The 26589-nt window shown below is 47.9% G+C and overlaps 1 pseudogene; it reads left to right on the top strand.

Moving 5' to 3' along the window:
• LOC123995739 overlaps positions 1–21872 on the top strand; it is an 86767-nt pseudogene extending 64895 nt beyond the window's left edge.
• The last annotated feature ends 4717 nt before the right edge of the window (positions 21873–26589 follow it).

The raw sequence follows: 26589 nt of genomic DNA, 5'->3' as shown, positions 1-26589 counted from the left end.
GACCCGGAGGTAGACTGGGAGACCCGGAGGTAGACTGGGAGACCCGGAGGTAGACTGGGAGACCCGGAGGTAGACTGGGAGACCCGGAGGTAGACTGGGAGACCCGGAGGTAGACTGGGAGACCCGGAGGTAGACTGGGAGACCCGGAGGTAGACTGGGAGACCCGGAGGTAGACTGGGAGACCCGGAGGTAGACTGGGAGACCCGGAGGTAGACTGGGAGACCCGGAGGTAGACTGGGAGACCCGGAGGTAGACTGGGATACACTGGGGGAGACCCGGAGGTAGACTGGGAGACACGGAGAGAGACACGGAGGTAGACTGGGAGACACGGGGGGAGACTGAGAGACCCGGAGGTAGACTGGGAGACACGGGGGTAGACTGGGAGACACGGGGAGACTGGGAGACACGGGGTAGACTGGGAGACACGGGGGGAGACTGAGAGAGACCAAGATATGCAGAGAGCGGCAGCATAGCCAGTCAGGCTGCCATCAATTAGGATCACAGATAGGATCACTAGGTACTGCATTCTATTCCAGAACTACTGCATTCTGTTCTGGAATTCTCTACCTCAGTTTGTGTCCTCAGTTTGTAAACCTGCATGATACTGTAAAATGTGGATGGCAGCTTTGCTATAGATGGCAGTAATGTGAATCTTTTTTCAGGGTGACCTTCAAACTGTGACCACTACCTGCAACCTGGTTCAGGTTATCAGTCAACCTACCAGGGTAGTTAAAAAACAGCACAGGAATTAAATCATCAATATGTATTGATCACATCTTTACTAATGCTGCAGAACTCGGCTCTAAAGCAGTATCCAGATGCATCAGATGTAGTGATCACAATATAGTAGCCATAACCAGGAAAACCTAAGTGCCAAAGGCTGGAACTAATATAGTGTATAAGAGGTCATACAATACGTTTTGTAGTGATTCTTGTGTTGAAGATCTACAGTATTCAGACCACTTGACTTTTTCCCAATGTTGTTACGTTACAGGTTTATTCTAAAATAGATTGAATTGTTTTAAAGTTTTTTTTCATCAATCTACACACAATTCCCCATAATGACAAAGCGAAAACAGGTATTGTACATTTTTGCAAATGTAAGAAATGACCAAAATAGTTCAGACCCTTTACTCTGTTGAAGCACCTTTGGCAGTGATTACAGCCTCGAGTCTTCTTGGGTATGACACTACAAACTTGGCCCACCTGTATTAGGGGAGTTTCTTCCGTTCTTCCCAGCAGATCTTCTCAAGCTCTGCACAGCTATTTTCTCCAGAGGTGTTCGATCGGGTACAAGTCTGGGCTCTGGCTGGTCCACTCAAGGACATTCAGAGACTTGTCCCGAAGCCACTCCTGTGTCGTCTTAGCTGTGTGCTTAGGGTTGTTGTCCTGTTGGAAGGTGAACCTTCGCCCCAGTCTGAGGTCCTGAAAATATAGATGGCAGGAGTGTGAAACTATAGATGGCAGGATGGCAGATGGATGGCAGGGGGTGAAACTTTGATGATGTTCTCGGGGGATGAGATGGATGGCAGGAGTGTGAAACTTTGGGGATGATGTTGTAGATGGCAGGGGTGAATCTGTATGAGAGGTGTAGATGGCAGTTTGTAGATGCCAATCTGTAGATGGCAGGAGTGTGAATCTGTAGATGGCAGGAGTGTGAATCTGTAGATGGCAGGAGCGTGAATCTGTAGATGGCAGGAGCATGAAACTTTGTGGATGATGTTCTCGGGGGGATGAGAGGTGTTGGGTTTGCGCCAATCTGTAGATGGCAGGAGTGTGAATCTGTAGATGGCAGGAGCGTGAATCTGTAGATGGCAGGAGTGTGAATCTGTAGATGGCAGGAGCGTGAATCTGTAGATGGCAGGAGTGTGAATCTGTAGATGGCAGGAGCGTGAATCTGTAGATGGCAGGAGTGTGAATCTGTAGATGGCAGGAGTGTGAATCTGTAGATGGCAGGAGTGTGAATCTGTAGATGGCAGGAGCGTGAATCTGTAGATGGCAGGAGTGTGAATCTGTAGATGGCAGGAGCGTGAATCTGTAGATGGCAGTAGTGTGAATCTGTAGATGGCAGGAGTGTGAATCTGTAGATGGCAGGAGTGTGAATCTGTAGATGGCAGGAGCGTGAATCTGTAGATGGCAGGAGTGTGAATCTGTAGATGGCAGGAGTGTGAATCTGTAGATGGCAGGAGTGTGAATCTGTAGATGGCAGGAGCGTGAATCTGTAGATGGCAGGAGCGTGAAACTTTGTGGATGGTGCTCTCGGGTGATGAGAGGTGTTGGGTTTGCACCAGACATAGCGTTTTCCTTGATGGCTAAAAAGCTAAATGTATTTGCTTATTTTTTTCTTTAAGCAAGGCCTTTTTTTTCTGGCCACTCTTCCATAAAGCCCAGCTCTGTGGAGTGTACTGCTTAAAGTGGTCCTATGGACAGATACTTGTTGTGGAAATAATCAGAATTTGTTGGTAACATCGGTAAGATGTTTTATATTCATCATATGTTTGTAAGTTACTTCTCATCAGAATGGTATTTTTGTATAATACCGTGGCGAGGTTGCAGTTATCTGTTCTATGTCAAGACTAAGTTGCATGGGCCGCAGAGAGGGGAGAGGTCAAAGTGTCATCATGTGTAAACATATATTTTGCTCCACTGTGTCTGTGTGGAGTCACTCCCTACTTTTCCCATCGGGGAGAGGAGGATGGCCGTGTCTGGAATCATTCTATGCTCCCTCTAAATGTTGTCCCTATCTTAACCTATAGCAATCATTCTCCTCTCCGTGAGTTTGTCCAGGATTGGATGTATTTAGAATTGGTTGTATCTAAATGACAATTTGATATATGCCTGTTGATATGGAGGATTGGTTTATGGTTCTGGGGTTTGAGTCAGGAGACAAAGCTGAACGATTTATTATGTCTATGCTGTCTGACTATGTGTGTTCTTTGCTATTAAAAGGATCTCAGTTGCAATGCAGAGGGGGCTCTCAGAGAATTCACTGAGAGACACTGAATTACCTGAGAGTCACAGCATTGTGATAGAGCTCATATAATTAAAGATGGACTTTGATAACTAACTCTGACTTGTGTGTGGTTTGCGCTCATGATTTGGTAAAAAGAGGAAATTTCCACGACATACTCCAATCTCCGCTGTGGAGCTTTGCAGCTCCTTCAGGGTTATCTTTGGTCTCTTTGTTGCCTCTCTCCATGCCTGGTCCGTAGGTTTTGGTGGGCGACCCTATCTTGGCAGGTTTGTTGTGGTGCCATATTCTTTCCATGATTTAATAATGGATTTAATGGTGCTCCGTGGGATGTTGAAAGTTTCAGATTGTTTTATAACCCAACCCTGATCTGTACTTCTCCACAACTTTGTCCCTGACCTGTTTGCAGAGCTCCTTGGTCTTCATATTGCCACTTGCTTGGTGGTTCCCCTTGCTTAGTGGTGTTGCAGACGACTCTGTGGCCTTTCAGAACAGGTATGTGTATATATAGTGAAATCATGTGACAGATCATGCACACAGGTGGACTTTATTTAACTAATGATGTGACTTCTGAAGGTAATTGGTTGCACCAGATCTTATGTAGGGGCTTCATAGCAAAGGGGGTGAATACATATGTACGCACTGTTTTACATTTTTTAAATTTCACTTCACCAATTTGGACTATTTTGTGTTTGTCCTTTACATGAGATTCAAATAAAAATCCATTTAAATTACAAGTTGTAATTCAACAAAATGTAGCACACGCTCCAGCAGGTATCTCTCTGGTCACCCCCAAAACCAATTCTTTCTTTGGCCGCCTCTCCTCACAGTTTTCTGCTGCCAATGACTGGAACGAACTACAAAAATCTCTGAAACTGGAAACACTTATCTCCCTCACTAGCTTTAAGCACCAACTGTCAGAGCAGCTCACATATTACTGCACCTGTACATAGCCCACCTATAATTTAGCCCAAACAACTACCTCTTTACCTCTTTTCCAACTGTATTTAATTAATTTATTGATTTATTTATTTTGCTCCTTTGCACCCCATTATTTGTATTTCTACTTTGCACATTCTTCCACTGCAAATCTACCATGGCAGGAGTGTGAATCTGTAGGTGGCAGTAGCGTGAATCTGTAGGTGGCAGTAGTGTGAATCTGTAGGTGGCAGTAGCGTGAATCTGTAGGTGGCAGTAGCGTGAATCTGTAGGTGGCAGTAGCGTGAATCTGTAGGTGGCAGTAGCGTGAATCTGTAGGTGGCAGTAGCGTGAATCTGTAGGTGGCAGTAGCGTGAATCTGTAGGTGGCAGTAGCGTGAATCTGTAGGTGGCAGTAGCGTGAATCTGTAGGTGGCAGTAGCGTGAATCTGTAGGTGGCAGTAGCGTGAATCTGTAGGTGGCAGTAGCGTGAATCTGTAGGTGGCAGTAGCGTGAAACTGTATTTCTCTGTTGATAGATACAGCTTGTGTCCTCTGCTTGTCTGACCTTCCCTCTTGTTCACTGTGGAAACGTTACTGAAGCTATAACTACTATAGCTTCTAGCTAGAACTACAGCTGTTGATCTCTGCTTGTCTGACCTTCCCTCTTGTTCACTGTGGAAACGTTACTGAAGCTATAACTACTATAGCTTCTAGCTAGAACTACAGCTGTTGATCTCTGCTTGTCTGACCTTCCCTCTTGTTCACTGTGGAAACGTTACTGAAGCTATAACTACTATAGCTTCTAGCTAGAACTACAGCTGTTGATCTCTGCTTGCTTCAGTGTGAGAAAGAGAGGAGAGGGTTTTGCTGCTGTCACTAACATACAAAGGTTTCTCACACGTTTTGTGTCTGTTCTGCAGGGGTTCAGTTCCACAGAGACTCTAGTGTGCACTGCTCGCTGATCCACTCTCAGTCCGTACTTCAGAGGAGGAGGAAGCTGAGGAGACGGAAGACTGTCATCGGGATTCCTAGAAGTGTTCAGCAGGACCTAGGTATGTTTAACCTTAGACCTAACCTTGAACCATATGACCTATACTATTTATAAACCTAGATATGACTAATTGTAGTCCTAACCTTAAACCCAAACATTTGACATTTCAGTCATTTAACAGATGCTGTTTTCCAGAACAACTTAGTACATTCGTCTTAAGTAAGCTACATATCACAGTCATAGTAAGTACATTTTTCCTCAAAGTAGTTATCAGCAAAGTCAGAGCTAGAAGGGCGGGGGGGTGTCAAGTGCGAGTGTTGGTTCAGGATAATTATTATTTTTATTTGTCAGAGGAGAAGCTCCAGGTGGTATCCGATTTTAAGTACATTGGCATCATACTTGATTCCAACCTCTCTTTTAAAAAGCATGTGAAAAAGGTAATTCAAATAACTAAATTCAATCTAGCTAATTTCCGATTTATACGAAATTGTTTGACTACAGAGGTAGCAAAACTGTACTTCAAATCTATGATACTCCCCCACTTAACATACTGCTTACTACTAGTTGGGCCCAAGCTTGCTGTACAACATTAAAACCTATTCTGTCTGTCTACTAACTGCCTCTCAAAGTGCTTGATAGGAAGCCCAATAGCCATCATCACTGTTACATCCTTAGAAAGCATGATCTCCTGAGTTGGGAAAATCTTGTGCAATACACCGAATGTCTTGCATTCAAGATCCTAAATGGCCTGGCTCCCCCTCCACTCAATATTTTTGTTAAACAGAAAACCCAGACATATGGCAGCAGATCCACAAGGTCTGCCATGAGAGGTGACTGTATAGTTCCCATAAGGAAAAGCACCTTTAGTAAATCTGCATTCTCTGTGAGAGCTTCCCATGTCTGGAATACACTGCCATCAGACACGCATAACTGCACCACATATCACACTTTCACAAAATGCTTGAAGACATGGCTAAAGGTCAATCAGAATTGTGAACATGGTCCCTAGCTGTGTGTTGTCGCTTTCCATGTTGTCTGTAGCTTGTGAGGTGTGGAAACACTTTGTTGCTTTTATGAATTTTGTCTTGCTGCTTTTTGTTCTATGTTGCTCTGTCTGTATGCTACGTCTTGCTTGTCCTATGTTGCTCTGTCTGTATGCTATGTCTTGCTTGTCCTATGTTGCTATGTCTTGCTTGTTCTATGGTGCTATTGTCTATATTGTAATTGTTTTTAATAACCTGCCCAGGGACTGCGGTTGAAAATTAGCCGGCTGGCTAAAACCGGCACTTTTACTGAAACGTTGTGCACTGTCCCTGTAAAAATAAGATAAACTAAACTATTTGGGGGGGGTCGAGGTGAGGGGAATTATTTCAGATACTGTTTGAAGAGCTAGGGTTTCAGGTTCTTTAAGAAGATGGGCAGGGACTCTGCTGTCCTAGCTTTAGGGGGAAACTGGTTCCATCATTGGGGTTCCAGGACAGAGAAGAGCTTCGACTGGACTGAGCGGGAGCTGCCAAGAGGCCAGAGGTGGCAGAACGAAGTGCACGGGTTGGGGTGTTGGGTTTGAGCATAGCCTGAAGGTAGGGAAGGGCAGGCCTTCCCCGGGAGGAAGAGCAGTTCCGTCTTGTTGAGCTTGAGGTGGTGAGCCGACATCAGAGCGGAGATACCTGCCAGGCACACAGAGATCCGTGTCGTCACCTGGATGTCAGAAGGAGAAAAATAGTAGTATAAAAAGAAATTCAGCCACGTTACGGACACCGCCACACTTCCAGACAAACTAAACACCTTCTTTGCCCGCTTTGAGGATAATACAGTGCCACCTTTGCGGTCCGCTAACAAGGACTGCGTGGCTCGCGTGAGTAAAACATGTCAACTTGTTAACTGGCTGCCCCCAGGTGGTGAAGGTAGGAAACAACTTCTCCACTTCGCTGACCCACAACACTGGGGTACCCCCCCCAAGGGTGTGTGCTCAGCCCCCTCCTGTATTCCCTGTTCACCCATGATTGCGTGGCCATGCACACCTCCAACTCAATCATCAAGTTTGCAGACGACACAGTAGTGGGCTTGATCACCAACAACGACAAAACCGCCTACAAGGAGGAGGTGAGGGTACTCGGCGTGTGGCATCAGGAAAACAACCTCTCACTCAATGGCAACAAAACAAAGGAGATAATCGTGGACTTCAGGGAGTACCCCTCTATCCACATTGATGGGACAGCAGTGGAGAAGGTGGAAAGTTGAAGTTCCTTGGCTTACACACAGGGCCTTGAGGATGATTGGCACAGGGAATTCTTGTACATCCTTGGTCTTTTCAGGATCCACATGAATGCTGTCAAAAGACAATATGGCTGAGGAACTTCAGGGAGGTTTGGCAGAAGTTGCTCTTCTTCATATTCAAGATCAGACCAGCTTCTCTTAGCTTGTCCAACACTGCTTGAAGATCTTTAGTGTTGTTCTCTGGTCTGGGAGTAGATAATTATATAGTCCAGGTAGACTAAACAGATCTTCCCTTTGAGCTCACCTAATGCAATCTCCATGAGTCTTTGGAAAGTGGCAGGGGCATTCTTTAATCCAAAAGGCATCACCTTAAAGGAAAACAAGCCCTCAGCACAGACAAAAGCAGTCTTGTCCTTGCTTTCCTGGTCCATCTCAACCTGCCAATAGCCACTATTGAGGTCAAGGGCAGTGAACAAAACAGCGCCAGACAATGTCTCTAGGATCTCTTGAGTGTGTGAAGAGGATAGACATCAGTCTGGGAAACATTGTTGGTCTTCCTATAGTCCACACACAATCTAAGACTACCAGTCGTTTTTGGGACGAGGACAACCGGAGCAGCCCAGGGAGAGGAGGTTAGTGAAGTACATACATCAGCATTATTCTGCAGCTGTTCCAACAGCCTTAACTCCTCTGGCTGTTCCAGCTGAGCTCTTCTCACAGCCTGTAAAAGGAGATCATCAGAAGGATTACCAAGGGTTAGTGGTACTGGAGCAACGGCAGAGGAGACTGCCACATTTGATCCCCAATCATGTAACTTCATAACTTCTGATTGGAAGAAATGCTTCTCGCTCTGATTGTGTGGAAATCAGTAGCAAAGTATTGAGAAACTTTTGTTATTGACCAAATACTTATTTTCCACCATAATTTGCAAATAAATAAATTAAAAATCCTACAATGTGATTTTCTGGATCTTTTTTTCTCATTTTGTCTGTCATAGTTGATGTGTACCTATGATGAACATAAAAGGCCTCATCTTTTTAAGTGGGAGAACTTGCACAATTGGTGGCTGACTAAATACTTTTTTGCCCCACTGTAGGAGCGGTTACACAGGCGGAACTCTACCTCACTCCATCCAAGTGGTCGTTTAGCCTCACCATCAGCCAGATATAGTGGACCTTCTGTCCACGTCTTCAAGTTGTATTGTGGACTTTTAACCTCCTTCTATAGTTTCTCATTGAGCAGTGTGTACGATGACCCGGTGCCCAGGATGGTTCTTCCTGTCCAAGGGCCTATGGACAGGGGTAACACCAGTTGGTGTAGTATTGACTGTAAGGAAGGGGATGGCGATGGGAAAAGCAAACCATGCAATAATCTGAGACTGCGCTCAGAAAACACATTTTCTGCCATGTTGGAGTCAACAGAAATCAGAAATTGATTAAGCCGAGGAACTTAAAACTTGCTACCCTCTCCACTACTGTTCCATCGATGTGGATAGGGGGGTGTTCTCTCTGCTGTTTCCTGAAGTCCACAATCATCTCCTTAGTTTTGTTGACTTTGAGTGTGAGGTTATTTACCTGACACCACACTCAGAGGGCCCTCACCTCCTCCCTGTAGGTCGTCTCGTCGTTGTTGGTGATCAAGCACTGTTGTGTCGTCCGCAAACTTGATGATTGAGTTGGAGGCGTGCGTGGCCACGCAGTCATGGGTGAACAAAGAGTACAGGAGAGGGCTCAGAACGCACCCTTGTGGGGCCCCAGTGTTGAGGATCAGCGGGGAGGAGATGTTGTTGCCTACCCTCACCACCTGGGGGGCGGCCCGTCAGGAAGTCCAGTACCCAGTTGCACAGGGCGGGATCGAGACCCAGGGTCTCGAGCTTGATGACGAGCTTGGAGGGTACTATGGTGTTGAATGCCGAGCTGTAGTCGATGAACAGCATTCTCACAGGTATTCCTCTTGTCCAGATGGGTTAGGGCAGTGTGCAGTGTGGTTGAGATTGCATCGTCTGTGGACCTATTTGGGCGGTAAGCAAATTGGAGTGGGTCTAGGGTGTCAGGTAGGGTGGAGGTGATATGGTCCTTGACTAGTCTCTCAAAGCACTTCATGATGACGGAAGTGAGTGCTACGGGGCGGTAGTCGTTTAGCTCAGTTACCTTAGCTTTCTTGGGAACAGGAACAATGGTGGCCCTCTTGAAGCATGTGGGAACAGCAGACTGGTATAGGGATTGATTGAATATGTCCGTAAACACACCGGCCAGCTGGTCTGCGCATGCTCTGAGGGCGCGGCTGGGGATGCCGTCTGGGCCTGCAGCCTTGCGAGGGTTAACACGTTTAAATGTCTTACTCACCTCGGCTGCAGTGAAGGTGAGACCACATGTTTTTGTTGCAGGCCGTGTCAGTGGCACTGTATTGTCCTCAAAGCGGGCAAAAAAGTTATTTAGTCTGCCTGGGAGCAAGACATCCTGGTCCGTGACTGGGCTGGATTTCTTCCTGTAGTCCGTGATTGACTGTAGACCCTGCCACATGCCTCTTGAGTCTGAGCCGTTGAATTGAGATTCTACTTTGTCTCTGTACTGACGCTTAGCTTGTTTGATAGCCTTGCGGAGGGAATAGCTGCACTGTTTGTATTCGGTCATGTTACCATTTACATTTACATTTAAGACACCTTGCCCTGATTAAAAGCAGTGGTTCTCGCTTTCAGTTTCACGCGAATGCTGCCATCAATCCACGGTTTCTGGTTAGGGAATGTTTTAGTCGTTGCTATGGGAACGACATCTTCAACGCACGTTCTAATGAACTCGCACACCGAATCAGCGTATTCATCAATATTGTTATCTGACGCAATACGAAACATATCCCAGTCCACGTGATGGAAGCAGTCTTGGAGTGTGGAATCAGCTTGGTCGGACCAGCGTTGGACAGACCTCAGCGTGGGAGCCTCTTGTTTTAGTTTCTGTCTGTAGGCAGGGATCAACAAAATGGAGTCGTGGTCAGCTTTTCCGAAAGGGGGGCGGGGCAGGGCCTTATATGTGTCGCGGAAGTTAGAGTAACAATGATCCAAGGTTTTTCCACCCCTGGTTGCGCAATCGATATGCTGATAAAATTTAGGGAGTCTTGTTTTCAGATTAGCCTTGTTAAAATCCCCAGCTACAATGAATGCAGCCTCCGGATAAATGGTTTCCAGTTTGCAAAGAGTTAAATAAAGTTCGTTCAGAGCCATCGATGCGTCTGCTTGGGGGGGGATATATACGGCTGTGATTATAGTCGAAGAGAATTCTCTTGGTAGATAATGCGGTCTACATTTGATTGTGAGGAATTCTAAATCAGGTGAACAGAAGGATTTGAGTTCCTGTATGTTTCTTTCATCACACCATGTCTCGCCAGCCATAAGGCATACGCCCCCGCCCCTCTTCTTACCAGAAAGATGTTTGTTTCTGTCGGCACGATGCGTGGAGAAATTCGTTGGCTGCACCGCCTTGGATAGCGTCTCTCCAGTGAGCCATGTTTCCGTGAAGCAAAGAACGTTACAGTCTCTGATGTCCCTCTGGAATGCTACCCTTGCTCGGATTTCATCAACCTTTTTGTCAAGAGACTGGACATTGGCAAGAAGAATGCTAGGGAGTGGTGCACAGTGTGCCCGTCTCCGGAGTCTGATCAGAAGACCGCCTCGTTTCCCTCTTTTTCGGAGTCGTTTTTTTGGGTCGCTGCATGGGATCCATTCCGTTGTCCTGTTTGAAAGGCAGAACACAGGATCCGCGTCGCGAAAAACATATTCTTGGTCGTACTGATGGTGAGTTGACGCGATCTTATATTCAGTAGTTCTTCTCGACTGTATGTAATGAAACCTAAGATGACCTGGGGTACTAATGTAAGAAATAACACGTAAAAAAACTAAAAACTGCATAGTTTCCTAGGAACGCGAAGCGAGGCGGCCATCTCTGTCGGCGCCGGAAGTTACTAAAATTTTATGGATCCATCCAGATGTGGTCAGAAACCAGTGCATGTGGTGGGCTATGTGGAGCAATGGGTGAAGTGACATGCCTCGCAAACACCCGTTAATACATTTAAAGTCCATAAACTAGGTGAAAGTCTATTGTCCTGCTGAGAGCCCACCAAGGGTGGATGGCTTCTTTTTTGTATTCCAATTTATTGGAAAGGCTGCTAAAACAATCCACCTGGTCCAAAGCCTTGTTACCTACTCAAATCAAATCAAATGTATTTATATAGCCCTTCTTACATCAGGTGATATCTCAAAGTGCTGTACAGAAACCCAGCCTAAAACCCCAAACAGCAAGCAATGCAGGTGTTGAAGCACCGACTTACAGAACAATGCACTTTCACTCCATTCTGCCTGACTCTCTGCCACTCCATTCTGTTACTCCATTCTGCCTGACTCTCTGCTACTCCATTCTGTTACTCCATTCTGCCTGACTCTCTGCTACTCCATTCTGTTACTCCATTCCGCCTGACTCTCTGCCACTCCATTCTGCCTGACTCTCTGCCACTCCATTCTGCCACTCCATTCTGCCTGACTCTCTGCCACTCCATTCTGTTACTCCATTCTGCCTGACTCTCTGCCACTCCATTCTGTTACTCCATTCCGCCTGACTCTCTGCCACTCCATTCTGCCTGACTCTGCCACTCCATTCTGCCTGACTCTGCCACTCCATTCTGCCTGACTCTCTGCCACTCCATTCTGCCTGACACTCTGCCACTCCATTCTGTTACTCCATTCTGCCTGACTCTCTGCCACTCCATTCTGCCTGACACTCTGCCACTCCATTCTGCCACTCCATTCTGCCTGACTCTCTGCCACTCCATTCTGTTACTCCATTCTGCCTGACTCTCTGCCACTCCATTCTGCCTGACTCTCTGCCACTCCATTCTGTTACTCCATTCTGCCTGACTCTCTGCCACTCCATTCTGTCTGACTCTCTGGCATTCCATTCTGTTACTCCATTCTGCCTGACTCTCTGCCACTCCATTCTGTTACTCCATTCTGCCTGACTCTCTGCTACTCCATTCTGTTACTCCATTCTGCCTGACTCTCTGCCACTCCATTCTGCCTGACTCTCTGCCACTCCATTCTGCCTGACTCTCTGCCACTCCATTCTGTTACTCCATTCTGTCTGACTCTCTGCCACTCCATTCTGCCTGACTCTCTGCCACTCCATTCTGTTACTCCATTCTGTCTGACTCTCTGCCACTCCATTCTTCCTGACTCTCTGCCACTCCATTCTTCCTGACTCTCTGCCACTCCATTCTGCCTGACTCTCTGCCACTCCATGCTGCCTGACTCTCTGCCACTCCATTCTGCCTGACTCTCTGCCACTCCATGCTGCCTGACTCTCTGCCACTCCATTCTGCCTGACTCTCTGCCACTCCATTCTGTTACTCCATTATGCCTGACTCTCTGCCACTCCATTCTGCCTGACTCTCTGCCACTCCATTCTGTTACTCCATTCTGCCTGACTCTCTGCTACTCCATTCAGTTACTCCATTCTGCCTGACTCTCTGCCACTCCATTCTGCCTGACTCTCTGCCACTCCATTCTGCCTGACTCTCTGCCACTCCATTCTGTTACTCCATTCTGCCTGACTCTCTGCCACTCCATTCTGTTACTCCATTCTGTCTGACTCTCTGCCACTTCATTCTGCCTGACTCTGACTCTCTGCCACTCCATTCTGCCTGACTCTCTGCCACTCCATTCTGCCTGACTCTCTGCCACTCCATTCTGCCTGACTCTCTGCCACTCCATTCTGCCTGACTCTGCCACTCCATTCTGCCTGACATTCTGCCTGACTCTCTGCCACTCCATTCTGCCTGACTCTCTGCCACTCCATTCTGCCTGACTCTCTGCCACTCCATTCTGCCTGACTCTCTGCCACTCCATTCTGTTACTCCATTCTGCCTGACTCTCTGCCACTCCATTCTGCATGACTCTCTGCCACTCCATTCTGCCTGACTCTCTGCCACTCCATTCTGCCTGACTCTCTGCCACTCCATTCTGTTACTCCATTCTGCCTGACTCTCTGCCACTCCATTCTGCATGACTCTCTGCCACTCCATTCTGCCTGACTCTCTGCCACTCCATTCTGCCTGACTCTCTGCCACTCCATTCTGTTACTCCATTCTGCCTGACTCTCTGCCACTCCATTCTGCCTGACTCTCTGCCACTCCATTCTGCATGACTCTCTGTCACTCCATTCTGCCTGACTCTCTGCCACTCCATTCTGCCTGACTCTCTGCCACTCCATTCTGTTACTCCATTCTGCCTGACTCTCTGTCACTCCATTCTGCCTGACATGATTTGGAAAGGCACACACCTGTTTATATAAAGGCCCCACAGTTGACAATACATGTCAGAAAAATACCAAGCCATGAGGTTGAAGGAGTTGTCCGTAGAGTTCCGAGACAGGATTGTGTCGAGGCACAGATCTGGGGAAGGGTACCAAAACATTTCGGCAGCATTGAAGGTCCCCAAGAACACAGCGGCCTCCATCATTCTTAAATGGAAGAAGTTTGGAACCACCAAGACTCTTCCTAGAGCTGGCCGTCCGGCCAAATTGAGCAATCGTGAGAAGGGCCTTGGACAGGTAGGTGAACAAGAACCTGATGGTCACTCTGACAGAGCTCCAGAGTTCCTCTGTGAAGATGGGAAAACCTTCCAGTAGGACAACCATCTCTGTAGCACTCCACCAATCAGGCCTTTATGGTAGAGTGGCCAGACGGAAGCCACTCCTCAGTAAAAGTACAGAGATCTTTAATGAAAACCTGCTCCAGAGTGCTCAGGACCTCAGACTGTGGCAAAGGTTAACCTTCCAACAGGACAACAACACTAAGCACACAACCAAGACAACGCAGGAGTGATCTCGGGACAAGTCTCTGAATGTCCTGAGTGGCCCCGCCAGAGCCCGGACTTGAACCAGATCGAACATCTCTGGAGAGACCTGAAAATAGCTGTGCAGCAACGCTCCCCATCCAACCTGACAGAGCTTGAGAGGATCTGCAGAGTAGAATGTGAGAAACTCCCCAAATACAGATGTGCCAAGCCTTGTAGCGTCACAACCAAGAAGACTGATGGCTGTAATCGCTCCCAAAGATGCTTCAACAAAATACTGAGTAAAGGGTATGAATACTTATGTAAATGTGATATTTCATTATATATATTTTGGCAAAAATGTCTAAACCTGTTTTTACAGGTTAGGCTGTAACTTAACAAAATGTGGAAAAAGTCGAGTCTGAATACTTTCTGAATGCAATGTGTTTAACAGCCGGATTTGTCCAATTGCTTTATCTGACATTTTGCTGTTGACTTTATAATGCAGGGTTAAAGATGGAGAAAACACCTGTCTCCAGATTACATCTTCAAACTTAAGGGCAACCATGGCATCCGACAGGAGATGCACCCTTCCATGAATAATGTATACGGTTAAGATAGTCAAGCTAGCTACATTTTCAGATATTGGTTAGCTACCTGCTACGTCATGAGTTGGGATTATGGTTAATCTTTTAGTTAGCTACATGTCTTAACAAAAGACTCCACTATGCAGCTAACCATTTTGGGTGTGTTTTGTAAATTCAGTCTGGCCTCCTGTCTCACTCTGACCCACTCCTCCTGTGTCTAACCCTGACCCACTCCTCCTGTGTCTAACCCTGACCCACTCCTCCTGTGTCTAACCCTGACCCACTCCTCCTGTGTCTAACCCTGACCCACTCCTCCGGTGTCTAACCCTGACCCACTCCTCCGGTGTCTAACCCTGACCCACTCCTCCGGTGTCTAACCCTGACCCACTCCTCCGGTGTCTAACCCTGACCCACTGACCCACTCCTCCGGTGTCTAACCCTGACCCACTCCTCCGGTGTCTAACCCTGACCCACTCCTCCTGTGTCTAACCCTGACCCACTCCTCCGGTGTCTAACCCTGACCCACTCCTCCGGTGTCTAACCCTGACCCACTCCTCCGGTGTCTAACCCTGACCCACTCCTCCTGTCCCCTGACCCACTCCTCCTGTGTCTAACCCTGACCCACTCCTCCGGTGTCTAACCCTGACCCACTCCTCCGGTGTCTAACCCTGACCCACTCCTCCGGTGTCTAACCCTGACCCACTCCTCCGGTGTCTAACCCTGACCCACTCCTCCGGTGTCTAACCCTGACCCACTCCTCCGGTGTCTAACCCTGACCCACTCCTCCGGTGTCTAACTCTGACCCTCTCCTCCTCCAGATTCTGATGAGTCTCCGGGCACCAGAGAGCGGACAGTGGTTGTCCGATGCAACGCTGCGCTCTGTAGCGAGGACCTGTGCTGTCGTCTGAACACCAAGAAGGACTCTGGCTGCCAGACTGAAGATTTCCTGGTCTGCGCGCCGTCCCACTGGAGGGTCCAGTACCAGCGTGGTCAGCAGGGGGTCAGCTCCGCCCTCGTCCCGCTGTCCCTCTCCACTGGGAACATCTCCTCTCTACTGGACACTTCGGAGCACAACAACGCCATGTTCTCCTCTTCGCTGGGGGTACGCCTGCGGTCACGCAGCCAGCCAAGGGAGGGGAGGAGACTGATTGAGGTTCACCACCACAGTGAGAAAGAGGAGCTGTCTCCTTCCGAGACTGATGACTTCCTGTCTGGGTTGGGGGAGCTGAAGGAGAAGTGGGGGGAGGGTGCAGATGACCAGCCCCAGCCGAACCACCCTCTGGCCAGTCTGAAGTACCAGCAGCGCACTGGCAGCCCCTGGCTTGAGAGGGGCCAATCCCGCCTCCCACAGAAGGTTGACATGGGGAGCTGTGAGATGTCCTCCAGCTCAGATACCTTCTCCAGTCCGCTCCACTCTACATCCACCAGGCGGGTTGTTGGGTGTCAGATGGACCATAAAGACGACCACCAATCTTCTAGTGGGAACTGGAGCGGCAGCAGCTCAACATGCCCTTCCCACACCTCTGAGACCCTCCCCCCGGCTGCCTCCCCCCGGCTCACTGGCTCCTCCCACTGTGACTCGGAGCTGTCGCTGAACACCGGCCCCCACACTACAGATGACCCTGCCCCCATCCTCATCCTGGACCCGTACCATACCGACCGGCAGCTGGACGATGCAGGGGTCAGCATGGCTAGTGATGGGGAGTGGAGTTACCCCCACCCTAACTCCAGGCTCCATGACTTCAGCCCTGAGCACTCCAGAGAGGGGGAGGGGAGTTTAGGGTACCCCAGCTTTACCAGCATGGCTACCTGTGAGAGCTTCATTACAGACAAGCCTCCTTCTGAGAAGGCTGACACTGTATCATACTACTCCATAGACAATGAAGGATACTACACCTCCATGCACTTTGACTGTGGTCTGAAAGGGAGCAAGAGCTTCATGTATAACTACTCTGATTGTGGACAGGAGCACATGACTCTGGGGAGACGCTGTCTGACATTGAGGAAACCTAAGGCCAAGCCCTCTGCCCCCAGACGCAGCTCCTCACTAAGGAAGATCAGCGGGGGGGGAATTCTCCTGATGACCACAGTGGGCAGCAAAGAAAGTCATGTTCCCGAGAGAGGAGGTTACAGCTGGACCTAGAGGGCTCCCTGGGCCACCCTAACCTCCCTGACCCCCACCCTGCTCTGGGAGGGGAGGTGGGCTTGGGGGGGTTAGGGTTGGAGCAAGACCCTCTGGAGCCCCTATTGGCCCTCGAGACCTGGCGGAGGGAGGACACCGAGGAGATGCCGGGCTCCGGCCTGTTTGGTTCCTCTGACAGAGGCTCCTATAAAGATGAGGGAGCTGTCCAGTCAGACTATGCAGATCTCTGGCTCGTGAATGACTTGAAGTCAAACACTGACCCCTATCGCTCTCTGTCTAACTCCTCCACTGCTACCGGTACTACTGTTATAGAATGCATAAAGTCTCAGGAGAGTTCAGAGTCCCAGACCTCCCAGTCAGGATCCACCCCCTCACTGCCATCAGTAGAAGACTTCAAGATGTCCTCCCTGCCCTCAGTAGAAGGGGACTTCAAGATGTCCTCTCCAGAGAGGCTGGCTGGCTTAGTGTCACCATCTAGTGGCTACTCCAGCCAATCCGAGACCCCCACCTCTTCCTTTCCCTGTGCCTTCTTCCCCAGTCCCCTGTCACCCACCAATCAGAAGAGGAAGCCCAAGATTCCAGAGAGGAAGTCATCTCTGTCCATCACCTCCACCAGAGATCTGGAGCTGCCAGTCATCCCCCCCAGCCACCAGAACCTCAGTGCCCTTTACAGCCCTAACCCTACCAGCCCTCCTCCAGTCTCTACCAAGCCCCCAGGCCACAGGAACCAGCTCTACCTCCTGCAGCAAAGCAAGCAGACGGCAGCGGCATCTGCCAGGGCTGAGGCCAGAGTGGCAACCGAGACCTCCAGCAGTCTTCCCATGACCATCACCCCCACCGTGCTGCACTCAGTCAAGCTGAGGTCTGTGGGGAAGCAAGGAGAGGGGAGCCCGGCCCGGCCCGGCCCAGATGTTGCCACCAGACCCAAGTGTCCCACTGTATACATCAGCCCCCCTTCCAGCAGCAGGTCCCCTGAGTCTACAACCAGCAAGCCTCCAGCCTACAACTCCCAGGTTCCCCCCTCTCAACAGTACTGTGAGTCACTGTTGGCCCCCAGTGAAGGCCCCGTCCCTAGGGACCCAGCAGGTCACAGTAGTGTGAGGTACAGACAGGACAGACACCCTGCTGAAGCCCAGTGGTGTACCACCGCCTTCAGACAGCCTGTAGACCAAACACTGGCAGACCAGGAGAGACTACCAGACCAGGAGAGACTACCAGACCAGGAGAGACTGCCAGACCAGGGGAGACTGGCAGAAGAGGACCATACCATTAGAAACCAACACCAGCCCCTCCTAGACCAACACCAGCCCCTCCTAGACCAACACCAGCCCCTCCTAGACCAACACCAGCCCCTCCTAGACCAACAGTCCCTGCTAGACCAGGAGGTCTGCCAGAGGGGGGCTCAGTCCACAGGGGTGACCCCACGTCAGGAAGAAGAGGAACAGAAAGCTCTATTCCCTGGGAGTAGCAGCAGTCTGGAGGCAGAACAGTACCGACCACTACCACCTGAGCCATCTGAACTACAGACACCTGAAGACCTTTCAGTGTTTCCTGGTCAGCGCAGCTTAGCCACAACATCAGAGTGTCGAGACGAAGTGCCTGTTAAAAGTTATCAGTCGGAAACATTGCAAGCTTATCCAATCAGCGATGTGGCTGGCAGACAAGAGGAGTGTAAGTCTTCAGGAGTTCCAACCATTAGTGCCTCTCAGGATAGCAGCAGGAAGGAGTAGAGGAAGGATCTACCTCCACACCAGGGTCACCCCAGACGCAGAGACTGCCCCAGACGCCCCCACTGCCCCAGACGCCCCCACTGCCCCAGACGCCCCCACTGCCCCAGACGGCCCCACTGCCCCAGACGGCCCCACTGCCCCAGACGGCCCCACTGCCCCAGACGCCCCACTGCCCCAGACGCCCCCACTGCCCCAGACGGCCCCACTGCCCCAGACGCCCCCACTGCCCCAGACGGCCCCACTGCCCCAGACGGCCCCACTGCCCCAGACGCAGAGACTGCCCCAGACGCAGAGACTGCCCCCGACGCGCCCACTGCCCCCGAGACTGCCCCACTGCCCCCGACGCGCCCACTGCCCCCGACGCAGAGACTGCCCCCGACGCAGAGACTGCCCCCGACGCAGAGACTGCCCCCGACGCAGAGACTGCCCCCGACGCGCCCACTGCCCCCGACGCCCCCACTGCCCCAGACGCAGAGACTGCCCCCGACGCGCCCACTGCCCCAGACGCCCCCACTGCCCCCGACGCGCCCACTGCCCCCGACGCCCCCACTGCCCCAGACGCCCCCACTGCCCCAGACGCCCCACTGCCCCAGACGCCCCCACTGCCCCAGACGCAGAGACTGCCCCAGACGCAGAGACTGCCCCAGACGCAGAGAATGCCCCAGACGCAGAGACTGCCCCAGACACCCCAAACACAATGCAGGGCTACTGCAGTAAAGTTGAAACATCAGACAGCCATTCAACTGTTGCTGTCATTGACTAGAAGACAGGAAATATTTTTAAAATAGTCCAGACGCTCTCTTATATTAAGGATTGTGAGATGCCTTTAAACCAATCAAGCTTTGTCTTGTACAAACAGCCCACCCCTGTTTTGCAGATTCCAGACCCAGTGACAACTCTATCTTTTCTCTGAGTGAGGAGACCAAAGCTGAGGGTGACGTCTTCCTGTCGCCCACCAAGGCTTGCACTACAGAGGAGCTGTTTGCCATGATACACAGGTGGGTTTCTGGTGACAGTTTGATTTGTCACTAAGCTAAAACCTTGTTTTGCCAGAAAGAAACACAGGTGCTCTAACTGTTACAAATGTAACTCTGTTATCCATAACCCTAACCCCTGTTCTGTTATCCAGAACCCCTGTTCTGTTATCCAGAACCCCTGTTCTGTTATCCAGTACCCCTGTTCTGTTCTGTTATCCATAACCCTAACCCCTGTTCTGTTATCCAGAACCCCTGTTCTGTTCTGTTAACCATAACCCTAACCCAAGGTTCTGTTACACCCAGTCCTAACTACTGTTCCGTTACACCCAGTCCTAACCACTATTCCACTCTCCTTCATAGATCCAGGAGAAAAGTTCTAGGTAGGAAGGACTCTGGAGAGTTAAGTGCTCGGAGCAGTCTGTGTGCCCCAGTCACCCCACCTGGCAACACTATGACTTCTCTGGTGAACCCCAGCACCCCAACCACCCCCACTGGCCCTCAGAAGGCTCCGGGGCCCATCTACCGTAGCATGAAGAAGTCCAGCACCTCCCACGAGGAGTTTAAACTTTTACTCCTGAAGAAAGGCAGCCGGTCAGATTCCAGCTATCGCATGTCAGCCACAGCGATCCTGAAGAGCCCCATCAGCCCCAATGCCCCTGGAGACCCCCTTGCTGAGAAGCCCCTCTCCCCTCCGCCAGGCACGGAGAAGCTCCCCAGCCCCTTCACAGAGGGCTTCTCTCCTAAAGGCCTGTCCACTGCAGCCTGTCCCAGACAGAGCCGATCCCGCATCCCTCCTCCACCCACCAGCAGCCGCTACAGCATCCGCAGCAGGCAGCACCCAGCCCCCATGCAGGCCATCTCAGAGGGCGAGACGGAGAACTCAGACAGGAGCCCTTCCTAACATACAGCACCTTCCACCTTTCAGAAATGTAAAACAGAGGAACATCTTAAGGTTTTAGAACACATAGTAGAGAACAACTGGACCAGAATGACAAAGAACATTTTAACTGTGTCTAACTATTTATTATACAGTATGTATTTCTGCTTTTAGATTTTGGTATTGAAGGAAAACTGAGACTTAAGAACAGAATTGAGAGAGAGAAACTTCTGTAGCTATGTTCTATTGAAAAAAGAAATGCTTTTTAAACTGTTAGGAAAGTAAACCGGAATATGTACTGTGCTATATGAAGGCTGTTTTCCTATCAAGGCAACCTTGTGTTGTCGCTCTACAGAAAATACATGGGTATCTGCCATTGTAACCGTAACCCTTAACCCTTTTATGATATTGCTGGAAAATTCCACATGTATAGAATATATCGGTATAATGAGATTTACAGTATAATATATTCACTTTTCACTAATGGTGTAAAAGGTGTGAAATACCTTAGAATAACACAGTATGAGTCATAATACCCATAAAGGATGGCAGTCAAACAGGTAAATGGTTAGTTTTTCCATCATTAATTTTTCCCATAGAAACATGTAAAATAAGGGCTGTGTTTCATGGCCTTATTTTGATTGCAGCATGTTGGATGACTGTCATTCATATTCCATTCACCCAGTTCAATGTTACTTCAATAGGTTTAGGATACTACATGATACTCTGATTTTCCCTATACCCGTTATGAGGTTGCTACACCCTAGCCTATGAATTAACGTAGGTGTACACAGGCCGAGAGAGAACTTTGAGATGATAGTGACCCATGGACAGACAGTGATGCATTCAATACCACCTTGCACACTCCTGCCTGCATCTAGCTGATCTAGGGTGTAATCATTAGTCCAACATTTGTAAACAAGAGTTTCTATTGGACAAATTAATGTATTTTATCCCCGTTTTGTTTACATCCGTTTTAAAGAAACATTTTTCAACAGAATCGGCAGAATTAATACATCCCTGATCACACATAAACACAGTTCACTTTCATAGGAGCCACGTTGTATTCTAGCCTCTATGCACTCTCCTCCTCTCACCTTTTCCCTTTGCTTGTGGACTTCAAATGAACAACACATCAGTTGTATTTGACCAAGCAAAAAAAACCTTTCCAAGCCATACCATGTTATAACCGCTACACACAGCTTACATCGTTGTCCCCATATTAACTAAACTAACGTCCTATTCAACTTAGCTCATATAACTAATGTGTTAGCAAACCAGCTACAGTCATGCAGTAACGTTAGTGTTTAGTCAGTAAGCAGTTAGACCGTCGGGGCCCCGGTGGCAATACATTATTAATACCAAAAGCTTACCTTGACTTGAGTTCCAGTGTTGTGTTGGATATTCATAGCCAGCTAGCCAACATAGCATCTCTCTGTTTGAGCTGGGTGTTTGAGTAACTAAACTAGCCAGCTACATTTACTAGCTAAGTGAAACTAAGAACAACTGTATTTGTTAAACTGTTCAACTATTGTCTCTCTCTCGGAGACAACTACTCACCACATTTTATGCACTGCAGCGCTAACTAGCTGTAGCTTATGCTTTCAGTACTAGATTCATTCTCTGATCCTTTGATTGGGTGGACAACTTGTCAGTTCATGCTGCATGAGCTCTGATAGGTTGAAGGACGTTCTCTGGAAGTTGTCATAACTGTAAGTCTATGGAAGGGGGTGAGAATGAAGAGCCTCCTAGGTTTTGTATTCAGGTCAATGTACCAAGAGTAGGACCAACGCTAGCTGTCCTCTGGCTACACCATGGTGCTACCCGACAGAGTGCTATTGAGGCTACTGTAGACCTTCATTGCAAAACTGTGTTTTAATCAATTATTTTTCTTGATGGGAATATATTTAGAATAGTTTTATCTAAAAGGAGAACTTTTTCAATGTTTTACAATTTTTTATATAATTCACTGAGGAGGATGGTCCTCCCCTTCCTCCTCTGAGGAGCCTCCACTGGTTGAAGGCTGTACTGTCGTGATGTTTTGATAACCGTTTAAATCTCTTTAGGACAAGGTGACTTTTGTCAATATATTTGCTTGTATTTACCCCCCCAAAATGAAATGCTAATTACAATAGCTGCTAATATGGCTATCATAAAGAACAACAAATGCCTTGATGATCTGGACGAGACAACCGAATCGAGGCAGAGAATCTCTGGATTAACTATTTAATGTTAGCTAAATGTAGTTATGAATAAATTGGCTAAATTTGAACAGTCTTGTGCAAGTTTTACATTGACACAATACCTGTTAGCGAAGGTGTCAGCTAGCGGTGATGTGCAGGGATTTGTAGTTTTGCATGACGTCTACTTTGATGCTGATTAGCATTTTCTAATCTGAGAGTGAATAAATGTGAATATTGATGAGTATTGATAAGTCACCCTGTCCTAGAGAGATTGACACGGTTATCAAAACGTCACGACATGGTAAGCCTACACGAAACACAGCCCTTGTTGTCCCCTATGGGAAAAATGTATGGTAGAAAAACGATTGGAACCATTTCCCTGTTTGACCACTAGGATTTATGGGTATTATGACACTACCACTGTGGGACTCTAAGTCTATGGCATATGTCTTGCTTTTTAATAAATATGATTCCTCTACTATAAATCTAATAAATAGTAGCCTAGTCCACATTTCTTCTGGTTCAGCAGAATACTGTTCTACTGTAGTACAATATATATGTGTATGTGTGTGTGTGTGTGTATGTATATACACACACACACACACACACACACACACACACACACACATATATATATATATATATATGTGTATGTGTGTGTGTATGTATATATGTATATATATATGCATATATATATGCATACATATATTCACATCAGAACAGTCTCAATTTGTCGGGGCATGGACTCTACAAGGTGTTGAAAGCGTTCCACAGGGATGCTGGTCCATGTTGACTACAATCCTTCGCGTAGTTAAGTTGACTGGATGTCCATTGGACCATTCTTGATACACACATGAGACTGTTGAGTGTGAAAAACCCAGCAGCGTTTCAGTTCATGACACACTCAAACTGGTGAACCTGGTACCAACTGCCATACCCCGTTCAAAGGCACTTAAATATTTAGTCTTGCCCATTCACCATCTGAATGGCACACAATCCATGTCTCAATTGTCTCAGGCTAAAGAAGGATTCCCCTTCATCTACATTGAGGTGAATGGATTCAGCTAGTCAGTGTCATGGGAAGAGCAGGTGTTTATAATGTTTTGTACACTCAGTTTATATTTTAGTTACATTACAGTGCCTTAAGTATTCAGACTCCTTGACTTTTTCCACATAATTGTTAGGTTACAGCCTTATTCTAAAATGTATTAAATCATTTTTTTCTCAATCTACACAGTACTCCATAATGACAAAGAAATATTTGCTAATTTCTATACACTGAGTGCACAATTATTAGGCAAATTGTATTCCTCGGGAAAAGTTTTATTATTGAACAAACACGATGCTCTCAGTCAATACAAAATGTTATTAAACCTCAAACCTGAATGTTTAACAATGGAAAAGTGATTTTTGTCTGTCTCTGGAATATATGTGTGCTGAATTATTAGGCAACTAAATTACAAAAATATTGTCTCCCAAATAACTTGTTTGTCATTGTTTTGAGTAAGTGTAACAAATATGTAACACAAAATGACAAAACATGTTTGGCCTTTCAGAATTATTCAGTGACCAATATAGCCACCCTTCTTTTCAATAACTGCCATGAGCCTTTCATCCATGGAGTCTGTCAGTTGATTGATCTGTTCACGATCAACTTTCGCTTTAGCAGTAACTACAGCCTCCGAAATGCTGTTCAAATAGGTGTCTTCCCTCACTGTAAATCTCATGATGAGAAGGGCCCACAAGTTCTCAATAGGATTTAAATCAGGTGAGGAAGGGGGCCTTGTCATTTTTCGGGCATCTTTGAGGCCCTTGCTGGCTAGCCAAGCAGTGGAGTACTTGGATGCATGTGATGGAGCATTGTCCTGCAAAAAGATCATGGCCTTCTTGACTGCTGAGGACTTCTTCCTGTACCACTGCTTGAAGGGGTCTTCCAGAAACTGGCAGTAGGTTTGGGAGTTGAGTTTCAGTCTGTCTTCAACCCCAAAAGGTCCAACTACCTCATCCTTAATGATGGCACCCCATACCAGTACCCCTCCACCTTGCTGGCGCCTGACTCGAAGTGATGCCCTGTGCCCATTACTGATGCAGCCAGCACCCATCCATCTGGTCCATCAATAGTCACTCTCAATTGATCTGTTCATAAAACCTTTGAAAAAATCTGTCTTCAGGTAATTCTTTGCCCAATCTTGACACTTTAACTTGTGAATCTTTTGGTCAGTAATTGTGGTCAGCTGCTGTACAGTGATCAGTAAGCTGCTCTGACAACTGAGGCTTAAAGTTAGAGAGGGAGATACAAGTCTCCAACTTCAACGATTTTTGAAGTTCATTCCAGTCATTGGGAGCAGAGAACTGGAAGAAAAAGGTGGCCAAAGGCTTTGGGGATGTCCAGTGAGATATACCTGCTGGAGCACGTGCTACGGGTGGTTGTTGCTATGGTGACCAGTGAGCTGAGATAAGGCGGGGCTTTACCTAGCAAAGACTTATAGATGACCTGGAGCCAGTGGGTTTGGCGACGAATATGTAGTGAGGGGCAGCCAACTAGAGCATACAGGTCACAGTGGTGAGTAGTATACGGGGCTTTGGTGACAAAACGGATGGCACTGTGATAGACTACATCTGAGTAGAGTGTTGGGGGCTATTTTGTAAATGACATCGCCGAAGTCAAGGATCTGTAGGATGGTCAGTTTTACAATGGTATGTTTGGCAGCATGAGTGAAGGAGGCTTTGTTGCAAAATAGGAAGCCGATTCTAGATTTAATTTTGGAATGGAGATGCTTAATGTGAATCTGGAAGGAGAGTTTACAGTCTAACCAGACAGGTATTTGTAGTTGTCCACATATTCTAAGTCAGAACCACATATTCTAAGTCAGAGTAGTGATGCTAGTCGATCGGGCAGGTGCGGGCAAAGATCGTTTGAAGTGCATGCATTTAGTTTTACTAGCATTTAAGAGCAGTTGGAGGCCACAGAAGGAGAGTTGTATGGCATTGAAGCTCGTTTGGAGGTTTGTTAACACAGTGTACAAAGAAGGGCCAGATGAATACAGAATGGTGTCGTCTGCATAGAGGTGGATCAGAGAATCACCAGCAGCAAGAACGACGTCATTGATATATACAGAGAAAAGAGTCAGCCCAAGAATTGAACCCTGTGGCATCCCCATAGAGACTGCCAGAGGTCCGGACAACAGGCCCTCCGATTTGACACACTGAATATCTGAGAAGTAGTTGGTGAACCAGGTGAGGCAGTCATTTGAGAAACCAAGGCTATTGAGTCTGCCGATAACTATGCGGTGATTGACAGAGTCGAAAGCCTTGGCCAGCTCGATGAAGACTGCTGCACAGTACTATCTTATCGATGGCGGTTATGATGTCGTTTAGGACCTTGAGCGTGGCTGAGGTGCACTCATGACCAGCTCGGAAACCAGATTGCATAGTGGAGAAGGTACTGTGGGATTCGAAATGTTCAGTGATCTGTTTAACTTGACTTTCAAAGATTTTAGAAAGGCAGGACAGGATGGATATAGGTCTATAACAGTTTGGGTCTAGAGTGTCTCCCCCTTTTAAGAGGGGATGACCGCGGCAGCTTTCCAATCTTTGGGGATCTCAGACGATACGAAAGAGAGGTTGAGAATAGGCTATTAATAGGGGTTGCAACAATTTCGTTGGATCATTTTAGAAAGAGAGGGTCCATATTGTCTAGTCCAGCTGATTTGTATAGATCCAGATTTTGCCTCTTTCAGAACATCAGCTGTCTGGATTTGGGTGAAGGAGAAGCGAGGGGGGATTTGGGCAAGTTGCTGCAGGGGGTGCTGAGCTATTGGCCGGGGTAGAGGAAGCCAGGTGGAAAGCATGGCCAGCTGTAGAAAAATGCTTACTGAAACGATCATAGATTTATCAGTGGTGTCAGTGTTTCCTAGCCTCGGTGCAGTGGGCAGATGGGAGGAGGGGCTCTTGTTCTCCATGGACTTTACAGTGTCCCAAAACGTTTTGGAATTAGTGCTACAAGATGCAAGTTTATGTTTGAAAAGGCTTGCCTTTGCTTTCCTAACTGACTGAGTATATTGGTTCCTGACTTCCCTGAAAAGTTGCATATTGCCGGGACTATTCAATGTTACGCCACAGAATGTTTTTGTGCTGGTCAAGGGCAGTCAAGTCTGGGGTGAACCAAGGGCTATAT

Source organism: Oncorhynchus gorbuscha, linkage group LG02 (assembly GCF_021184085.1).
Source record: "Oncorhynchus gorbuscha isolate QuinsamMale2020 ecotype Even-year linkage group LG02, OgorEven_v1.0, whole genome shotgun sequence".
NCBI classification, from domain to species: Eukaryota; Metazoa; Chordata; class Actinopteri; order Salmoniformes; family Salmonidae; genus Oncorhynchus; species Oncorhynchus gorbuscha.
The sequence above is the reverse complement of the archived record's forward strand: the minus strand, read 5'-3'. Positions and strand labels throughout refer to the sequence as shown.